This window comes from Oenanthe melanoleuca, chromosome 2 (assembly GCF_029582105.1).
Source record: "Oenanthe melanoleuca isolate GR-GAL-2019-014 chromosome 2, OMel1.0, whole genome shotgun sequence".
Classification (NCBI taxonomy): Eukaryota; Metazoa; Chordata; class Aves; order Passeriformes; family Muscicapidae; genus Oenanthe; species Oenanthe melanoleuca.
In genome coordinates, this window is record NC_079335.1 from 113,244,941 (window position 1) to 113,267,187 (window position 22,247).

The window sequence follows — 22,247 nt, forward strand, 5'->3', positions numbered from 1 at the left end:
AAGAAGGTAGGAATCATGTACTTTCACCTGTCTTATGAAATAAACCAGCTGCTCTCCTCTGAGCTGGCAGAAGCTTCTAAGATTAAATATTTCAGAATTGCAAGTGACATTTGCCCCCATACCCTACTCTGGATAGACACGAAGTAGCCACATAACACTGGTATTCTAGAAAACATGGGATTGATTTCCACCTAGGACTATTCATAAGTCAGACAAAACAGCAGATGACTGATCTCCCTTTGCACTTACTTAAGTGCAGTTTAAGTCACCTTCAATACCAGTCCATCCCCTGAATCTTGAGGCAGAGGAATGAAGCAGAAGTACCACGATTTACAAGTTTTATTACCTCTCCCTGCAACATTGTCTAGTTTGATTCCTGGTATTTGCTCACAAAAGCAATTGTTGATCCCTTTCAGGCATTCTTCCTACTTCTCTTTCAACACAGCACCTGCAAAAATGATGAGGAGAAATGTTTTTCAAATAACAGAGGAGAATTCAGAAAAAAGTATTGCAAGCTCTGTCCCAAGTTGTCTTGTTGTTAACAAACTGCCAGAAGAATCTGTTACAATTCACTGTAGGGACAGAAGGATAAGGAAAGCAAACTATCACTGCTACTGTAATACTTACTCTTTGGATTCAAGATAAAATATGCACTTGGGACAAAAACTTTTTTTGTTTCACCTCCAAATTGAGAAAATGCTATCCATACAAACATCAAAAAAGTAAAAAATTTAAAATCAAAGCCTATATTGGAAAAGTGAATCTCTCTATTTGTTCAGGAATAAACTTGCTCAGCTGAAATCAAAATATTATTTTAGTCACTGTCTAAAATTAATTAGGGGTCTGAAAATCAGAGTATTCTTGTTGCCTCTTCCATCAGAACTGGTAATAAAGCAACTGCTATTAGAACTGCTCCAACAATGAGATGTGGAACATGAGGTGAAAGAGATCTCAGATCAGTCTTCTATGGCTGTCACGGAGTTCACAGTATAATAAGAAAATTTACTTTCAGTCAAGTGGCTACAGTGCAAAGGCGCATATGGGAACCAGCTGAGGAAAAGGTCCATTTCTGTAATAACACTCTCCTATTTTAATTTAATTTGTTGGTCCAAATTTTGTCTACATTACGTTTTTAGCCTTGCTGATGGGATTTAGAGCTGAGTTTAACTCGTTCTTAGAGAAATTATGTCTCCTAATCTTCTAAGTCACTCTTTAAAAAAATAAAATAAAATTCAGATCAGCGATTGCTGACCCCAAAATTAACCTTTTCCTGCTGAAAGCAGAAATAAATCTGATCCAAAAAGGTAGAAAAAACTTTGTCATTCATTGCTTCCATTGTCATGTTTGACAGAAAGGGACCTATTAAAAGATGTTACCAAGTCCATTTTTTATTTTAATCTCCTTTTTCTTTTTATGAAGTGAAAAAATATATGACCTTGTCAAGCCAAGGCTGCTGGATTCTCTTTTAGTTTACTACTAGGACAGGAAAAATGCTGATCTTGACATGTCTTGGAAAGACATCAATAAGAAGTCTAGATCCATCAACTTTTATTGCTACATGGCCACTAGGACAACCTTGTGAAAGCAAACTTTTTCACACAGAATATGCAGTAGAAGGATGTATGTAAATGACAAAACAGCAAGAGCCTGGAAATACAAGAAGTTGTGCTGATCAAGTTTGAGGACATTTGCCATTATAGGATTCATCTGACGTGGAGAACTCTCTGTGATGTGAAATATATTAACAGTGTCTCAAACAAAAGCAGAACAAAGCAGAAATGGTGTGACTTAGAGAAAGTTAATAGTCAGGTACAGTTTTGTTTTCAAAGAAGTATTGGGCTGGCATTTCTTGATTCCCATTATATCACCCCCAAAATTTTTTTCCCAATATCTCTGGGAAAAAATATCCTACAGTGCCAGAGCAGAGCTCTAAGTGACTGTGCAAATATCGTGATGGACCTGGTGGACATGAAACACTGTGTTGTGGAACCAGGGGAGCTGGACTAAGAACTCAAAGTACACTCAAGGGCACAGGCAAGAACTTTGACTGCAGGGTAAAGTAAGAGACCCTGCAAGCAAAAAGGTCCTGAGTGCTGCCCAAAAAGGGCTACAGTATCCCTAAATTGGGATACTTTGCACTCTGAGGTCTGGTCCAGAAACGTCAGCATACTGAAACAGCCTAATATGATGTTTTCATTTTCTTGTTGTGCTAAAGCAAGTCAGAAGTATTCAAAATCTCATAGGATTTCCAAACCATCCGGTAGCACCAGAGTTCTGCTGATGTACAGCAAGGTTTGTAGTAGCAGACCACCCCAGCTTTTCCAATGCTCCTCTCAAATTTCAAAATCTTCCCAAGATCTATCCACAACATCCATGATTTATTTGTTTCCATCTGCAGCAGCATTGTATATCTTACGTGATAAGTTATGAGGAAATCGATTCTAAAAGGAAAGTTTTCAATTCCAGTGCAGTTCCTTTGTTTTAAATTACCAAGAAATGAGTAAAGAGAAAAAGAGAATATGAGTGCTGTGCTTGCTTTACACTTTTTATGCCACTTAGATTCATGACAGGAGAATTTCATTGTATGTTTTAAAGTCTTTAAAGATATATATTACTAATGAAACAAGGACTTTTACAATCAGTGAACATTTGTTTGGTTTCCTTCTTGCCTCCTCCCTCAATACCGACCCCCCAGCTACCACATGCAATTTTAGGAGAATATTTTGTTGGCTATAATTAAACTATGTGTGTTAATTAGGAGTAGATTTTAAATGCACTGCTTGGGAAGTAGAAAAAATACAGGATCTGAATGAGCCCAAATTAAGATGACACTTGAATTTCCACAGATGTTTCCATAATCCTAATTTCAAATTGATTATACTTCCTGAACAGTAAGAAGCCATTTTCAGTTATTTATTCAGATATGAACTACTTTTTTTCAGTGGGTAGAAAAATGTCCAGTCCAATTGTTGACTCCTTCAAATAAATGCATACCAAAGAAGATTTTGACTGGCAATAAATTCCACAAAACCAAAGTTTCCAGACCTGGAGGACATCTGTAAGGATATACAGAATCTCTAGTTCATAAAGATTATTGCTGTTGCTGTTGGACAGAACACAGGAGGTTGATCCATCACACCCATACGTGCCACACTCCTATGCTCACAGTGGAGATCTCTAGAATCTATCATACAAAGCCAATGCAACCTGGCTCTGCACCAGGAAAACCTAAATTATTCATCATGAAACCAAGTAGAGCCTGAGGGCTACTTTGACTTAATGGCAGCTGGCAGTGCCCCCAAGAGACTAAAAGAGCAGCCATTAACCCATGCGCTCATTTGGTATTTTTTCCCTTCTCTTTTATCCCAATCTCTAAACCAGAGTTAGGGAGGGTTGGCATCTCACTCTCTACAGACATGAGCTCCACTTGTCTGGCAGCTAATGGAGTCTACTGGAGGAATGGCATGGCACAAGAACAGCATGCTCCATGAACAGATTCAACACAATAACTTCATTCACAACATTACTATTGGCCTGGTAACGATGGACCCAGATTTACAAACTGGCTGCAGAAAGGAGCTTATCACTATTATTAATGTATGTCCTTCTGGTCTGGCCAGGCCTTAGAATTTTTGCTGAAGGAATTCATGTAATTTAAAGACCAATCCAACCTGATTTGGGAATAGTCCTAAATGATGTAACTCATAGTTTGTTCCTGGACACATCTGTGGCACAGAATGTTCCAAACACATCAGAAAGGATATGTCTGAGCAAGTTTTTCATTTTCTTTCTAAAAATTTCTAAAAGAATTAATAACTTTTAGCAGTGAGTTGGGCTGGGCTTGTGCAGACAGCTTTCAAACAAGCTTCTTCATACTGCTATGCCAGTGATCTGTAACATAAAAGCAAGTAAGTGAAAATTAATCTCTTTCCACAATGAAGAAAACCCAATCTTATTCATTTTTTCATGTTGAAATCTTTTTTCCAATTTCTTTATCCCACTTCATCATCAATTATACAGCAATGCTGGATCAAATGTGAGTAACTGGGTTGAATTCCACCAACTTGTGAATAAGGAACATGATAAGAGAATAGCATGACTGATTCTGGCACAACTACTTATCCTTCCACGTGGTGTATTTTTATTTTCATACTACATATGAGCATTTTTTAAAATATAAATTTAGTTCATGCTCCACCTTTGGCTCTTGTCAGAGATTCCCTAGTCTATGTTTACGTATCCTGAGTGTAAAATCAGAATTGCATTAATTAAATTTGTAAAAAAAAAAATGGCACTTTTGTGCATCATGAGACATTGGAACCACATTGTAAAAATAACACACTGCACAAAAGCACCAACTACTCTCAAGGGGAAAGAAGAGAAGAAAAATCCTACATGGATCAGCCAGCCCTTGAGGCAGCTGTTTACTTCAGAAGCAAAAACAAGGAGACCTTATATGAGTCACAGATCAGTGTTGCATTTAGATTTGCATTCGAAGAGCCAAGAATCTTGAGTCAATTGAATCCATCCTGCCTTTAAGGCAAACCAGCCCTAAATCTGTACCCGAATTGCCTGGCGAGATTTTGCCTCTCTCGTGTCTCATATTGGCTTGGCAGGCAAAAGTAGATGCTGGGAAGAAGAATTCAGCATCAAGTATGATTCTCAAATGTAAAGCCAAACTGCAGTCCTACCTGTAGAAGGGCTCCAAATCAGAACCCTCTAAAACAGGCATATACTAAGCAATAACAAGTAGATGCGACAAAAAACGATAAGGATTTGAGGTTTTTACAATCTTGCAGCTTCCTCTTGTCACTAAGAACATGAACAGCTCTTCCCAGTTTGCCTAGAAGCAATTATTCAATCTAGAATAATGAGGACAAGAAACTCTTAGCAAATGTCATCATCCATTGTTCAACACCATCAGCAAAAATGGCACCTTTGACTCGTATTCAATTGATTAAAGTTTAAGTCCATAAAAGCTGCCCTCACATCATGTTTAGTGTTACTTATTTCATTGAATGTCAAAGTAACTGGTAATTAGTTCAATAGAATTACTAAATATTATTACTTCATATAAAATGCTCCATAACCTTTCTGCACATCAAAGCCTGTGATTTACACCAAAATCATTGCAAGTCAATGCTTCCACACACCAGTATAAAATCAAGATGCCATACCGTGTGTTCAGCTAAAATGAAATCCCTTTTGTTGATTCCTCCTCTTCAGTTTTTCTGTGTATGCACTTCAATATTTCTGAGAATTTTAGGCTAACCGTATCTGTGGGCTGAATCTTTCCCAAAATAGACATCTTCAGATGCTCTAGCAATTCAAGCAATAATAACAACAAAACACCTTTCAGTGCCCTTACATTTTTAGACATAAAGGCCCTATCATGCCTTACACAGCCAACCTATTTCAACTGCAGTGGGAGTTACATGAAACCGAGGTCAGAATTTGGCCCACAGATAAGGAGCTAGTGCCAGCAAAGCGTTTCCACTGAAAAGTCAAAACAAGTTTACCAACTAAACAAAGCAGATTTCCTGAAAATGACAACAGGTATAGGTGTAATTTCAAGAACAACTTGAGGGTTTAATCAGCCCTCTTTTTTTTTCACTGTCTTTTGAGAAACAACTCATTTTATCAGAAACTGCATGTGTGTGCTTGTACGTGTGAACAAAGAGTCACTACAGAAGTGAAGTGGTAACCAACCTGAGGTTTTTCTCTTTTGTTTCCTGGCTATGTAAGCCTTTTCTCTTTTTCTTTTTTTTTTTTTTTTCTTTTATTACTGTAATTATAAAATTATGGGAAGGAGTGGTGTGTTGACCATCGCATGCAGGATTTTTACTGCAAAATTTTATTAGTGGTTTATCACGTACGTGAGTGCATATGACTGTAAATGCTCAGTGTACACAAACTCATGCAGATTTTAGTGCTGTGGTGTATCTGTATACCTCTGTATGCACAGACATACACAGAGCAACAGGCACACATACTTATAAATACATTGTGGTATACAGCTGTGGTAGCTGCAAACAGCTAAATGCAGTTGTAGAGCTATTGGCAGTAGGTTGTATTCAACAATATTCCATAAGCACATGGCAAAAGAAAAGCAAAATAGAAATCTTTACATGCTTGGGTCTGTTGGTGGCTTTATCAGAAAATGCAGTCCAGTGTTTGATAGGTAAAGGCTGTAAATACTGTAAAAATGCAAATTTTTATAAAGTCTTTTAAAATCTTCTGGTAAAAGATGTGAAGCATTGGTACTTAAACTCTTCATTTACTGAACCATCTCTGGGGTTCAAAAATACTCAATCCGTGCCTTAACTGACAAGTTCATATCTGTTATTGCTTAAGAATATAGTAAAATGTATATTTACTGAAGATTAATCTAACTGATTAATACCCCTAAGGATGGGTTCTGGTTGGTCTGTCATGAATACGTCTGCCTGACAAACAGTTCCAGGAAGGTTATTTGTATTTAAGACACCTTACTGAGAAGTTGTTCTTGGTGCCATAATTTTCTTCTTTCAGGAAGTTGCTGACTTTCTGGAAACTTCAGCTGAAAATAATAAATCCACTAAAAGAAAAACAGTAGTTTAGTTGGGAAAAAAAAAGTCTGATTTCACAGAAAATGGAGATTTGGCAGATACTGATGTTTTGAAGTGAAGGTAAAGTTACAGTCTAGCTCCTGACCTAAATACCTTGCTTACATATTAAACAAGTATCTTGGAGGAACAAGTCTCAGGGTACCCCTCATAATTTTGACACAGTAGGAGAAACCCAGCTTGAATCTTTATCATTGCCTTCCTGGAGCAAAACTCCTTTCATCATCCAGCTCGGCCCCTTCACCTGTCCAAGCTCTGCCCCCTAGCCCTGCCTTCCTCAGCCACCTCTCTTGCCTAGGAAAGCTGAGCAGTGTGCTCCCTAAAGCTGCAGGATAGACAAAGATACCCGAGTGAGTTTTATATCTAGAACTCATGGCAGAACCACATTGTCAAATCTGCTCCTCAGCTTCATCAAGGAAAACCAGGGAGTGCTGAAACTTTGTGTTTTTTCATGATTTTCCCTGAAGCCTGTGTTACAGGGTACATGTTCTGCAGCATTTGTCTGGTGGCATCCTCTCATATTCAGAGTCCTCTTCACTCCTTGGTCACAGCCTTGTGGAGTGACAGCTAGATTTGCAGTGTGCACTTTTGGTTGCCTATCTTTGGGACAGCTGAAGTCAGATTCCCAAAGTTAATCACAGTTTCCTGGAAAAATGTTGCATTAATTTTAAATGCAAATTATTGAAATGTACAACTACTAATTCTTACTTTCTAATTAATAAATACTGTGTGCATGATGCATTAGCAACGCTATTAAATATTTATCTATAGCTGGAGATATTGTGAATTATAATAAATTGTGAAGAGATTCTATTAGCTTTTTTTAAAGATAAATAAAATTGAAGTTGTGATCAATTAATGAATACATGACATTAAAATTCCTCTTGCCTCACAAAACCATATCTGTTTATGTGTTTTATGAACAAATCTCATAAAAATGTTAGCAATATTTAAAAACAAAATATGTTAAATAAAAATAAAATCTACTATGGAAAGTAAATTTAAATATTTAATGATATAATTAAGTCTTATTAATGTAATGTTCTTTATTTTTTTAGATTAAAAATTCACAAGAATTGTCATCCTCTTTCATCTTAATCAGATGGCATGTTTGTCATAATTATTTGTTATGTATTTTCATTAACATTTGATGAATATTAACTTTACAAAATAGAACAATCTTTTTCCTGAACAAATCTGCTGGAGCAATATAAGGCCAAGTGCCCTGTGCTTCTGCTGCAGCACCACTGAGGAGGCAGCAGAGTGACAGGAGGATTCTCACCAGCTTCAAGGACTTTTCCCTCCAGCCCACTGCCAGGTGCTCCTTCATGCATGAAGACAAGTATGCTAAGTTTGGGGTTTCATGTCCAATTTGCATCTCTGCTCATCTGGGTCAGACTTTCAGCCATGGCAAACTGATATAATTTCATAATTATCCCAGTTCAGAGAAGAACTTCACAAGGTCTCTCCTCAGTCATCCCCTCCCGATGCTGCCTCTCCCCGTGTGCCTCTTCAGAGCCCAGCTCACCGTCAAGCCTCTGAAATAAGCACAGGGAAGGTTTGGAGATAGTGATGTGAGACCTTTGAGAGTGTTTATGGCCTAACTTTCCCCTGTTTTGCAAGTCTGCTAAATGATTACATACAGGTAGCACCCTGCCCTGAGCTGTGCACACTGCCTGTGCAGTAGTGGGGATGCCCACAGACAGTAAAGGCACTGCAAAATGAGATCCTCTCTCCTGAGGGCTCTGTTTAGCTTCCAGGTCTTTTATCTTGCACAACTCACATCAATGGGACTACATGTCCAGTAGCACATGACCACAGGAAGAATTTTGATTAAATAGTGGCCTTGTGCATTATTTCAATATGTTAAGTTCTGGAACATTACAAATCTGCACAAAAACTTGTTACTTACCTTAGCAAAGCACTGCAATATCACCCCATGACTGTTAAAATACTTCTGAGTTTAATAAAGAGAAAGCTAAAATATTATTAGAGACTGGTAATTTAGACATCCAGTCCTACATTCCACCAGTACTGTTTACACAAAACCATGGCATCAGATTATTTTTAAAGACTTGATTTTGTCCCCTTTTCAATTACAAAGGACAAAATAAAATTGAGTGACTAAAAGGAATAAATAGATAATGAAGTATCAAGATTTTTTGTGCGTGTGTGTATTGAAGCTCCTTATTAAAATGACTGTTTCCTTCAACAGCTTAATTTAATTTCTCTTAAGCAGGTTTTTACTTGTTCTGCTCATACTAATGTACAGGTATCAGATGTGTTAATATGACACCTCATGGGTCACACCCTGAACTTGAAGAACCACTTTAACCTCTTCATTACCCTGTGGACATAACCTGCACCTACTCCCATGGGACTGCTCTCCCTGACCTACAGAGGTGTGACAGTGTAAAAGGATGCATCAGCAGTCAGGAGGCATCATGAGGTCCATCTGTCCTCTCTATCCTCTGCACAACTCTTTGGGATACTTCTTCCCTGCTATGACTCCTGCACAAGCAAGGCAGGCTATCACAGTTATCTTTGTAAGGCCAAAGCTAAAGCATTACTTTATTATCTGCTGCCATTGGTTTATATTTTGTCTATTGAAGCTAATGGAGATTAGGCATTGCATAGGAACATTTTTAAGACACAGAAAATGCTCATTTCCCCTGCAAGAAACCTCTCTCTGATAGAGACACACACTATGAAAGTATACACAATATTTTCATTAACTAACCAAGCACTGAAATTATCTGTATCCTAGAGAAGGAGTCCTCAGAAACACCTAAGGACTTTTTTTTATGGTATGATTAGGGATGAAAAAAGTTTTATTTGACAACTTGGAAAAAACAGAGGCAGAAGCAATAGGGAGTTGGAGGCATGATAGGGGTCACAGAGAGAACAGCTACTAGAAAGCACAGGCCAGGGGTGAACAGCAGGCAGGAAGCAAGCAGGAGACAGGATCAGAGGCAGGGGAGCTAGAGCAGGAAGAGGGATGCTTGTGTAAACTTTTCATGTTATCCACACAAACTCGCAGTGTAGCTGAGTCACCAGACAAGGGGAAGCCATGATTTCTGGGTAAACCTCAGGAGAAAATAGTAATCCCTTTGTTATCTTCATAGGCACTTTATGGTAAAAAATCTACACTGGCCACCCTCCAGTTATGAAGTTTGAGTACTGTACAGGAATTTGTAACTGCCTGGTTGTGTTTCCCTTTACATTCATTTGGAGACTTTTATCCACTGTTTACTGTTTAGAGCAAGTACATAAGAGTCAAGGGACTAGAGTTCAACTCCAAGTTTGAGCTACTGGCTCACAATGTGACCTGGAGCAAGAAAAGCAGAGATGGCAAACTCCCCTCACTTCCCCAGTATTACCTTGTAGTGCCTCTGTGCCTCTTGCTGTTTAATGGGAACAGGAAGCATTTGGTGGGGTACTCTCAGATCAAGGAGGGAAATATGCTTAAATTATGAAAAGTTAATCGCCTTTCTGTTTATTATATGTAAGTGCAACGACTCCACAGGCAGGTTTGAGCATTTTTTGCAACTAGGTTCAGAAACAGTCTTTTGACTCAGCAGACCTCTGAAGGTAGAAGCTGGTAATTCATGTGGATAGAGCATGTACCTAACAGGAGTGGGACTACAGATCTCTGTAGTTGTTGAATTTCAGCAGTAATTGCCTTTTCCATTCCACCTTCCCTTTGAAAACTTGCAAGTTTTATTAACATAAAAAAGCCTTAGGAAATTTTGTGGGCTGTATTTTATGGAGAATTCTGATACAAGATACGAATCTTTTCCAGGAGTTAACACCTTCTTAGAGGCTGTTTAGAGAGCTGAACAAAAGAGGCAAACCTCACAATGGCTGAATCCCTTACAATCACTTTAACACAAAACCAAAATAGTGAAACAGACCTACAGGCACCTAAATGCTTGTGATTCTGTGGACATCACTCAAGGAATCCTTGCATTTTAATGAAACTTTTACTCTCAGGTAAACATGTAAAAACTCCAATGTATTGCTTTAACTCAGTAGAACTGAGTGGAGAAGAATTTTATGCTCCAACCAGCCACAAAGATAGTGGAGGAATGAGCTGTGGAGCACAATCACACTGAGTATTAATTCCCTGGTTTTCCTGATCAGAAGACATAAGGGGAGATAGAGAAGAGTCTACCTTTTCAGTGATGCAGGCTTTTTCTTATACCTGTGCTACCTGTTGATTCATCCTTCCCATCCAGAAACAAGACTGAAATCATAAGCCAGCCCTAGTTTAGAGTAAGCCTGTTGTTGCCCCTGAAGCTTTAACAAGAAATTTTGATTATAAGGATTTATAAGGGGAGATTAAGAAGTGACCTCTCCATTTCATTTTCTTGCTAGTGCATCAATTGTGAAAAGAGAAGTTATGCTTTGCTTCAGCTTTGGTCCTCACAAGAAAATTAAAACATAAGGCATAAAATAGGCTGGTTACTCCTATGGGCTATGAAGCTATGAAGAGGAGTATGCTATTCTGTCCATTTTCACAGTGAAAGTGGGGGCTCAGAGAAAATGTCTCCTTTGAGGCTTTTTTAGTGTTGCAACTCCAATGTACCACCAACAAGGCAACAAGATACAATCTAATCTACAATGAACGATCAGTGAGCTAATTAGAGAAAAAGAGATGAATACAAGTATATTCCCAGGCTTTTGACGCTGTCTTTGGCATGTGTTATTCTCCCTTTGACACTTCTTAGATCACCCATTAACCATAAAAGGAGCCACACCCATCCACTAGTTACTAATAGAGTCCATTATATGATTATATTTCAAAGATAAATGTTATTGATTAAAGGCACAGAAGAAACAATAGTCACTTTTTAGTTGAATGATTTTGCTACCACTTCATCTGTAATTTTTTTATCACTTCACCAAAAGGCAACAAAGATGCTTAAATTAATGAAAAGCTTAGGGTGTATCAAGCAAATTAATATGAAAGAGAATTCCAAGGAGAACAATGTCTTTATTGAGGAGCAGAATGGCAGAGCCACAAAAGTACTTAATTGCTACAGCCAGCTCAGTTTCCAGTGTCAGTAGCAATGAAGGAGTTAATACTTGGCTGTTAATCAGACAGAGAATTTCCTTGTGACATGAAGTGCTTGTAGATAAGCAGTAATATGCCTTGTTTTACAGGTTTTCTGTAGCTGGGGCAGAGTCCCTTGCTGCACAGCATATATTGAGAAAGATGGATACACAGAACAGGGGTAATAGCTTTCTGTGTCACAGCAATATAAAGGCTGTTTTTATAAACTGGAAACATGGCTTTAATAGTAGTTCTATACAAGAGATATCCCTCTGAAAACAAGAATATAGATGGGAATTTTTCCCCTTCCTAAGCAGAGGTGAAAAGGAAAGCCAAGTAACCCACATAAATCCATTCTCAAGCCTCACGGGAAACCCCATAGGTGAATTATGAGTCATAATAAGAATTATTTGTTGTACTACTGTATGCAATCAATCAGCAATTCAGACGTAGAAGATTTTTACCCTCTGTCTCTATCAGATAAACCCTATAACCCTTTCAGAGGACTTTAAACTAGATGTAAATTGATGTGAAGCACGAGCAACAGCCATATTCAGAGTGACATTTCCCCTCCTCCAGAGGTTCTCAAACTTCTTCAACTCAGAATATCAAAGTGACCAAAACAGACCAAAAAAAAAAAAAAAAAAAAAAAAAATAGGCTCATATTCCCATGTTCCCAACTGCCCAAACTGATGGTTCCTGGACCGGTGGAAAATACAGTGGAGTGAGAAGAACCTGGGGGCTTATGAGCAATGCAATGTCCTAGAAAATAGTGAATGGCAACGTTTTTCAATGAAATCCTGCTGAGGAAACAAGATACTGGCAATATGTGTGTGTCTGTGTGTTTATCTCTCCTGAAGCCACAAAGGTTTCAAATGAAATATGGAGAAAACATTCAACAGAGTGAATAGTGCAGTAGGAGAAGAAATGCAAAAAACATAAGGAAAGGTAATTCTCACCTTGCCCTCTACCCCTTACTTGTCTCAGAGTCTCACTAACAGTCAATTATTATACATGTTTTTATGCAATGCCCCAGAACATCGAAGTTGAGACTGTAACTCCTTATAAAGGAGAGTATATTAGGTAACAGCCTCTCTACTACTGCACATTCATTTATATTTTCCCTTTGAAATCCCTACCCGCAATTTTGTTATGATCTTCTACAGCACAGAAGAAAACATGGAAAACACTGAAAAAGCAAGAGATTCCATGAACAACAGAAAACATTATTTGTTTGGTTTTTTTTATTTGGTTGAGTTTATCTAAACAAAAAGTGTGCACAGTCCAAAACAGACGGAGCAGTGAGACTGCTATCCAAGCTCTAATTCATCCCCTTCAGATACGTGAATTTTGGGTAAATGTGTGTGAAATTTGTCATAGGACACTGAGCCACAGACGCAATATCCTTCACATATCCCCCAGGGAATCCCAGCCAACCACAGCAGCAATCTCATGAAGAACCTTCCCTAGCTCATCCCCAAGGGCAATTTCATAGCCCACAAATTCCACAACCGTCTGATCACATTTACATTTTTCCAGCTTGGCAAACAGGTTATTATGGTGGAGGCATTTGAGGACAAGTTGAACATGCCAACTCTGTTGTTTCTGGGTTCCCAAAATAAATGTGGGTGTCATCCAGACATGCTGCTACATCCTAGTCTAACATCTTCCTCTCAAAGTTGTAAATAAAATGCTGGAATGTTGCTAGAGCATTAGAATGGCAAGGAATAGGACAGGATTTACCTGTACCAACTGCAGAAACAGATCTGCTCTCAGCAGTCTTTCAGATGAGTTTATGCTCCCTGAAAAGGCATGTTTGTTCAAGAGCTTTAAAAAGTTAATTAATAAGATGCAGAGGCTATTAACTCTCAACTGTGGTTAGAGCAGGGCTCAGTCACCTACAAAAAAACACTTCAAGAGGCCAGAACCTTATTTGACAAAGTCATGGTTATCCACTTGATGCATCAAAATGGGAATTTCTTGGCAATCCTTTAATTGAGGTAGTCCCATGTATCCCAGATCCTAACTCAGATGGCAAATATCTTCTAGAGCCAAAAAATCACTGCTTCAGAGCAGAAGTTAACAGATGAAGCATGTTATCTGCCCTCTGCTAATATTCATACCACAAAGACTTTAATATCTCACAGGCAGTGAGATAGTGTTGTCAGCTTGTGGCTCCAGTGTGGGGCACCAGCAATTGCATAAACTTCCAGTCTGTTGCATCCTGTTATGAGGGAATCCAAGTCTCTCTCAAATATGTCGATCAAAAGAAATCCAAGAGCAATACTCTGAACTGAACCAGAATCTGTGGAAAGAGCAGTGGATGAACCCACACTCACTGAGCATGATGGGGCAATATGCAGATTGTATAAATTCAAACAGAAGTGATTTACTTTGGTTTTGAATAGTGAATCATGAAATACAGGTCTCAACACTATCAGGCATGAGCAGAACCAAGAGCTATCAGTTGACTCTAGAATCACACTTGAACTGAAAACAAGCACACTATAGCCTGTTTAGAAATCCAAAATTCAATCTATATTCCAAAAATTCCTGGATATCCTTCACTGGATGCAGGGGGAAACAGAATGACAAAGGATAAGGAAAAGGCTGAAGTACTTAATGCCTTCTTTGCCTCAGTCTTTAACAGTAAGACCTGTTGTGCTCTGGATATGCAGCTTCCACCTTCCAGAGTTGAAAGACAGGGACAGGATCAGAAAGGATCTTCCAGAATCATCAGTGGTGACCTGAAGATACAGCATTTAAACACCAACACATTTTTGGGGATGGATGGATGGATCTCACAAGGGTACTGAGGCAGCTGGCCAAAATGCTCACCAAGCACTTTCAATTATTGATCAGCAGTCCTGGCTCACTGGGGAGGTCCCAGCTGACTAGATCAAATCAACACCCATCTACAAGAAGGGCAGGAAGGAGGATCCAGGGAGCTACACTCCTGCCAGCATGACATCAGTGCCAAGGAGGTTATGCAGCAGATCTTGAGTGCCATCACCTAGCGCACACAGGACGACCGGGGATCAGGCCCAGACAGCATGGGTTTGTGAAAGACAGGTCCTGCTTGACTAACCTGATCTCCTTCTATTACAAGGTGACCTGCAGTGGATGAGAGAAAGGCTGTGGATGTTGTTTACCTGGACTAGTAAAGCCTTTGATACCACTTCCCCTATCATTCTCCTGGAGAACTGGCTTCTCACAGCTTGGACAGGCAAACACTTTCCTGGATGAAAAACTTCCTGGATGGCCAGGCCCAGAGAGTGATGGTGAACAGAATTACATCCAGCTGGCACACAGTTACAGGAGGCATTCCTCAGGCTCAGTGTTGGGGACAGGCCTGTTAATATCTTTATCAATGATCTGGATAAGGGGAATGATTGCATCCTCTGCAAGTTAGGGACATGGTTGGGTGGTGCACTTGGCAGCAGTAGGTTAATGCCTAAAGTTCTTTTCCAGCCTTAATGATTCTATGATTCTACATTGAATTTAGCCATCAACCAAGTCTAGGTGCCTGATCAGAGTAAGGTTTGTGAAAGAAAGAATCATCGACAAATTTTACTTTTATTGAAAATCAACTTCTTATAGCAGAATTAGCTGCCATCAGTCTGTCACACATCTTGTGCAATAGGATCTACAAGGGTTCACTGTTTACCCAGTGGGTGGCACTCCACTAACCCAAATTAAGGTATTTGAACAAGTTAGGGAGTCAGTGTATCAGTCAAAAAACTACAGCAGTTGTCTTTCAGACAATGGACTGCAATGAAATTACACCAGCTTTCATCACATACACAGAACAAGACTAGCTGAAAAACAAACAACAACCAACCAACCAACCAACCAACCATAAAAACCATCATGATGTTGATGAGCAATTCACTATCACTCATGCACTTTACGCCCTCCACTTGCCTTCCTGCTCCTAGATCTTAGACCGTGGCCCTTAATCTGAAAAAGCCACAAATAACCTCAATTTATTTTTGGAACTCTCAGCATTTGAAGACTAGCAAAGATGAAGTCACAAAGTTGCAGTGATAATCTAAGATAAACCAATAAGCAAGTCGGTATGGAAAATAAACAGTGAGATGAGGCTACTGTTCCCACAGGTGGACCTGTGGGTTACAGACAACAGAGGCTTCCCCCGAGTTTGCAAATATTGAACCCCAGGCAAAAATTTCCCTTCAGCTGTTTTCCTCACCACCACCTTCTTAATCACCTCAGTAAATACAGGTTCAAATGAAGGCCATTTGAGGAACTGGCAACCACTTACAAAAAAAGAGGCTATCACAAGTTGCCCTGCTGGAAAGGAAGCCCAAAGTTGTGGTGCCTGTTGGTCCCTCAGTGAAGCATCCTTTTTTGACTCCCTGCACTTTCATTTTCTCCATTTCCCAGTCACAAAAACAAGCAATGTCCCTTCTGTCCCTGTCAGGCCTCCAGGTTACTCCTTGGGAAGGTCTCACTTGCTGGGGAGTGCTGCAGGCTCCATTACCCTTTAGAAGAGTTGGCTCCACAGTGCCAATTTTGGCCATGGCCTACCACTGTCCAGGCCCACTTCCTAAACATATTGATGTCTCTGCTTCCACTAACATTTTAGTCTTTTCTCTCCTATACCTTTGGCAATGTCCTACTAGGGACTGTACCTGCATGTGAATGCTCGTGCTAAACAGTGAGCACAGGAATATTTACCTTGTTATGGAACATATAGAATAGTAACCAACCAAACAACCCATTGTTTCAGCAATAGCTCAATTAATACACCATGAAGGCAAATAGACCCTAAATCCTGACCCAAACATGGTTCTGTCTGCCAGATAACACAACTCCATGTTTCCAACAAAAAACACTAAGAAAAAAACACTGGAGCTCATTCCCTGTGAATTTTATCATGCAGTAGCAGCCATAAAGAATGTCACTGCTGCTACCAAGCATTGCTGAATTTAGTGAGTCAAATTGAAGGTGAAAGGTCTCATTTTTCAACCAAAAGCCCAACCTATTCTGAAGGAATGTATTTTCATTAATAAGTTTAAATTCACATCATCCCTTTTGAGGGCATTCTTTCTGGCCTGTCCTGTGGTGCTATATTACTCTATTACTCTGCAAACATATTTTTGAAATATTCTGTTCCTTCTCCATTACCACCTCTTCCTTACTCTTGGGACAAAAGGATCTTTTCCTTGACATTTTAAAGCATTAAAACAGCTCGAGGGGTAAAGAAAACATTTTTCATGTAATCTTTGGAAAGTTTAGTTGTCAGGGAGACCGAGACCTTAACGACCAGGTATGGAGGCCTATTCAGTTCACTAACATGCTTGTGAAAGAAGGTGCAAGGATGCCAGCACACCTGGAGGCAAACATGCTTGGTGCTTCAGGAGCGTCTTGCTTCCTGACATACCTTTATTACACAACTAAACAGTGACTCAGATTTTCTTCTCTTTGGATGGTATCATCTGGTGGGAAAAACATGGTTAAAGGACCTTACTTGGATGATATATTGCCTCAATAAATCACTGGATTGAGGTATGCTCTGGAAATGTCATTGACAGACTGACACTTTCCAAAGAAGAACTGATCCAAGAGCACATTTTATATAAATGACAGCCAAAAAGTAACAAATTGGAAAGATGCTTTCCTAACTCCAGGCAAAAGGGACAATATCAAATGAGTCTCTCTCTCTCTCTCTCTCTGATATTACTTCTGTTGCCAGGATAGGGACATGTCACACAATGCCCAGGCTGAAACAGAGAGAGGTAGATGCTTGGCATTTTCAATTTTCAGAAAAGTCAAATTCTGTTTGCAAGTTTTATGTCTATCCATAGTCTATTTGCTAACATTGGGACCTGGAGAAGCGGACATCCTTTCTTAGGAGACAATGCTTTTGTAAGGTTAACCACTAAACAAACTATTTGTAAATGTCTAAGAAGTAAATGACAAAAAAAGCATTTGAAGTCTGAAAGAGACATGGATTTGCACCTCAAATACACTTAAAATTGAATAAAACATAATAAATAGTTAATATAATTAAAAAGTGTTTTGTGATAAAATGCATAGATAAGCATGTGCAAAGTACATCAGTATAAAACTCAGGAACCCCTTGAGATCACTGTCAGAACCAGAGTTAGTCACCATCTTTGTCAATGATCTAAAGAATGCAGTGTATGGATAATAGCAGGGCCTTTTTCAGATAGTCAAAAGCCACACTGACCATAAGGAACTCCAGAAGCCAATTCAGGGAGTGTGCACAACACTCAGGGGTCAGTGAGCTGCCATGTGGATCATTGTGAAGTTCTATATCAAGGAAGAATAACCTAAACTTTGCTTACCTGATGCTGTATTCAGAAAAGCTTCCATTCGTGGAAATGTTAATGGAGTCATCAATAACAGCTCTTTGCAATTCTGAGTTAAGTTTGCAACACCAGTCATAAAATGCTGGGTGTCATTAGGAAAGACAGTCACAACAAAACCAAGAAAATCATTTTGCCACTGGGGACACCTTGCTCCACCCATATGTTAAATGTGTTTGCAGTTCTGGTCTGTGCATCTTAAGACAGAACAGAGCAGGAGACAATTAGGAAAAGAAAAAAAAAAAAACCCAACAAAAAAAAACAACACAGAGAAGAGCAACTAGAGAGGGTGTGCCAGTAAATTTACAAAGAACATAGATAACAAGGAATCTATAAATGCGAAATATATGGTAAAAAGAAGGACAAATTATTAAACACCATACTACCATGTGCTATTTGAAATATTCTCCTTTGTATTTTTGGTTTAGTTTTTTCTTGCTAACTGCATTTCTTCAGAACTCCAAATGTATTTTCCAAGTTATTGGCCCATTGTTAATGCATTTCTTCAGAAGCCCAAGTGTGTTTTCCAACTTATTGGTCCATTGTTCAGGGATCTAGTTTTAAGTGTACTTTAAAGATGAAAAAATTGCAGACTACAGCAAGTTGCTACTCTACATGAGTGCTAACAAAATGCCTACCTAGCAACAACTTCTTGTTTGAATGAAATCACTCTTCTGCGTACACCACAGCCTTGCAAACCAGCACGCTTGTCACATCCTGCCCAACAGCAGTGGCCTGGAATAAATATAAGGAAAACTTTAATATAACACGGAACAAAACCACGAACAGTGGTACATGAGTCATTAAAACAGACATTACCAAGAAGAGGAAAGGTGTAGGGTGAGTAAGTTTAACTCATGGTAAAATAAGAGAGAATAGCTACTCCTCCTGCAAGGAAAGAGCATTTCTTAGCTGAAAAGCTTTTTAGGGCTACTTGGATTCCCTGAAACACGTTGGATGACCACAGTATGAATTCTCAGTCTGATCAGTTTCTCTCCTCTAATGCTTCCTAGATATCTAGCATTTGTACACCGATACATCTCAGCTTCCCACAAGGCAGCTTCCATGCTACAGTTTTAAAGTAATGGCAGATAACAGACTTGCCCACATTCTATTTGAGTCCCATTTTCAAAAGCATTGAGTTAGCTTGCACTTGTTTTGATTTTCCTTTTATTTCAAGTACTTTTAACTACTGCCTTTCATTCACAGCTTTAGGGTAAAAGCACGTAAAGCAGGTCTAATTCCATGAATTGTTTTGGTAGACAATTTCTTGCAAGGAGGTAGTTCAATTATGATTTTTTGTTGAAAAGAATTGTGGTTGTTTCTTGCTCATTTGCTAGTTGTTTTTCACATTGGCAGTGAGAGGGGAAGGGTAAAACAAGAACTGTTTTTCACAACAAGTGCAGTACATTTTTGTTCAATAACATAGTCAAGACCAAGTCAAGTTCAGCAGCACATTGTGGTCAGTCAAAAAATTTCCCAATGGAAATCCCAGGTTTATATTGTTTTAACCCTTATGAACTCATGCTTTTTGCACTTCCACCAGTGTATCCAATAAGTGTATTTTATTAAAAAAATTAGCACACTCACAAGTTTTAACAATTTCCTCCAAAAAACCAAAAAAATCACAACCTGTTTTTACAATTAATAGACACTTTCATGCAATGCCCCCTCTCTTTCACTTCCTGTCTAGTGAGCAGTCTAGCAGAGATCACTTAGACTAATACCTTCATTTTGTGTTGAAATGAGCATGCTTTTTGAGGAAAAAAAACCACATTTATGGTTATTATGCTATTTCATCATTTTATCATAACAGCAAACAGAGAAAAGAGCTTCTTAACACTTAAAGTCCTGGGTTAAGGAAAAGCCTAGAACATGTGCACACAGAGCCACTTGTTTCCTCATTGAGTTGACATGACCTTGCACATGAGTAGACGTGAGGAAGGGCAAGGCATGTACAGGTCTTTTAAAATAAAGAATAGAATTCTATTATAGTTGACAATCCCAATCTTTATCTTCTTTTTAAGAAGATAAAAAATGATATTTCAATTCCCACCTCTTTTTAATTTTCCTCTCCATTTGGGGGACTAAATGTGATATTGTTTTGTGATCCTTACTAATTATTCTCCTTTTTTTCCCAGCCCCAAATCAATTGGAGCATCATAGCAGTTTTCAAATTAATTATTAGATTTTTTTTTCCCTGACTCATTTCAGACACTTTTATTAGAAAAGTGATTGATATATTAACACCATTAATTACTTATTTGACCCATTAATTTTATCTATCTGCACAGACCTAATTGAAACAGCCTACACTGATTCTAGGATCTCATTTTGCCGATCGAAAATTAATTTTCAGGTACTCTTGACTGCTAAGTCTGTGTGATGGTGAAAAACAGTGTTCCCACCTCACACATCTGTTTAATATTCCCACTCTTCTTTCTCAGTCCCAAAAATACCTTCAGATTCTGCCCCTGAATGATTTCTATGAGCTTCGTTCCCTTCCCTCAATAAACAAGACTATCTCAATAGGCCTCCATAAACGACAGTTCCCGTTCATTTGACATAATTTGCCTTTCCACCATCAAGCTAGATTTCTTCAATAGACTCTTAATTATTCTATCCCCATTATCTAATGCTATTATAAATGTTTAAATAATATTTGATATAGCCCTGGTCCCACTGAAGTTAATGGGAATATTGCTGTTGCCTTAATTAAGATCCAGATAAAATTTATATTGTTTAATTTGTCACATATTACTGTTGGGTAAAAACAACCTAGTTAGTATTCAGAGGTACTAAGCAGACCCAGCTCCCAGACTAGAACTGGCAGGGCCTCAACACTTCTCAGGAGAAGTCTGGGAGCCTGTGCTGCACAGTGGGCGAGAAGAGAAGGGAGCAGTCGCAGGGTCGTGCACTCTGCTGCGTATCGGCAGCCCCAGAAGGCTTCCCACGCTCTGGGATGCTCAAAGCCTTTAAATGGAGAGCTCGAGTCAGGATTCATCAAAAGGACAGGAAAAACAGAGAAGTGAGAAAACGGAGAAAAGCCTTCCCCGATGTGAGAACAAACCAGATAGATTTTTCCAAATTATTTGATCAAAAATCTGGACAATTTTGAGTGAAGCATTTTTAAAAATCTTTGGAAAAAGAAACTGTGTGCATTGATCAGATCTGGTTGAAAAAGAAATACATCTTTTAAAGCAGGAACTAAATATTATTAGTATGAAGATTTTTTGGCTGGTGACCATTTAGCTTTCATTAAAATTTAGAAAATAAATTACAAGCTTTTTTCAGACTATCAGCAAAAGCCAGGGTTATTCTTATACTGTGAATAAAGCCATTCACTTAAAAAAAAATGAACAGAAAAACTAGAATTTAATGTTTCTTACAGGTCTAATATTGTATTCCGTTTTCTCATACAATGCCAACTTGTTGTATAAGCAGAAAAAAAACTAAGAACGGATTACTTTGTGACATCTTTGTTATGTTCACGGCCAAGATATGATCACACCTACATGATAAAATCTCACAGGCTTCTGTGGAGGTGCCTCTCCTGAGGGTCTGGCTTACCAGAGCAACACGTTCCACAGAGACATCCTAAATTCCACTAAGGCCTCAGTTCTGTTCCTGTTGCCGGGAAAGTCCCCAAGACACTTCCTCATTTCTCTACAGATGTATTCATCCCAGTAGGCTGGTGACTTTTAGGACTGTAATCAATAAAGGCTGCCCAGGTGCTGTTTCACCTCCTATTTTGGGGAAAGGGTAAAGCAAAAAGGTTTGCATGGACAGGTTTTGGTAGTGGAATTTTACAGGGGTAGCTTCTGTGAGAAGCTGCCAGAAGTTTCCTCCATGCCCAACAGAGCCAATGCCAGCCGGCTCCAGGATGGATCTGCCAATGGCCAAGGCTGGGCCAACCAGAAATAGTGGGAACATATTTAAGAAGGAAAAAATAGTTATTGTGCAGATGTAATTGCAGCTAGAGAAAAGCTGTAAGAGTGAGAATTTGTGAGAGGAACAACACTGCAGACACCAAGGTCAGTGAAGGAGGGAGAGGAGGTGCTCCAGGCACTGGAGCTGAGCTTCCCCTCCAGCCCATGGTGAAGACAATACCATGGAGGACTGCAAGGATGCAGAGATCCACTTGCAGCCCATGGAGGAGACCTTGCCAGAGTAGATGGATGCCTGAAAAGAAGCTGTGAATCCTTGAGAGACCCACACTGGAGCAGGTTTCTT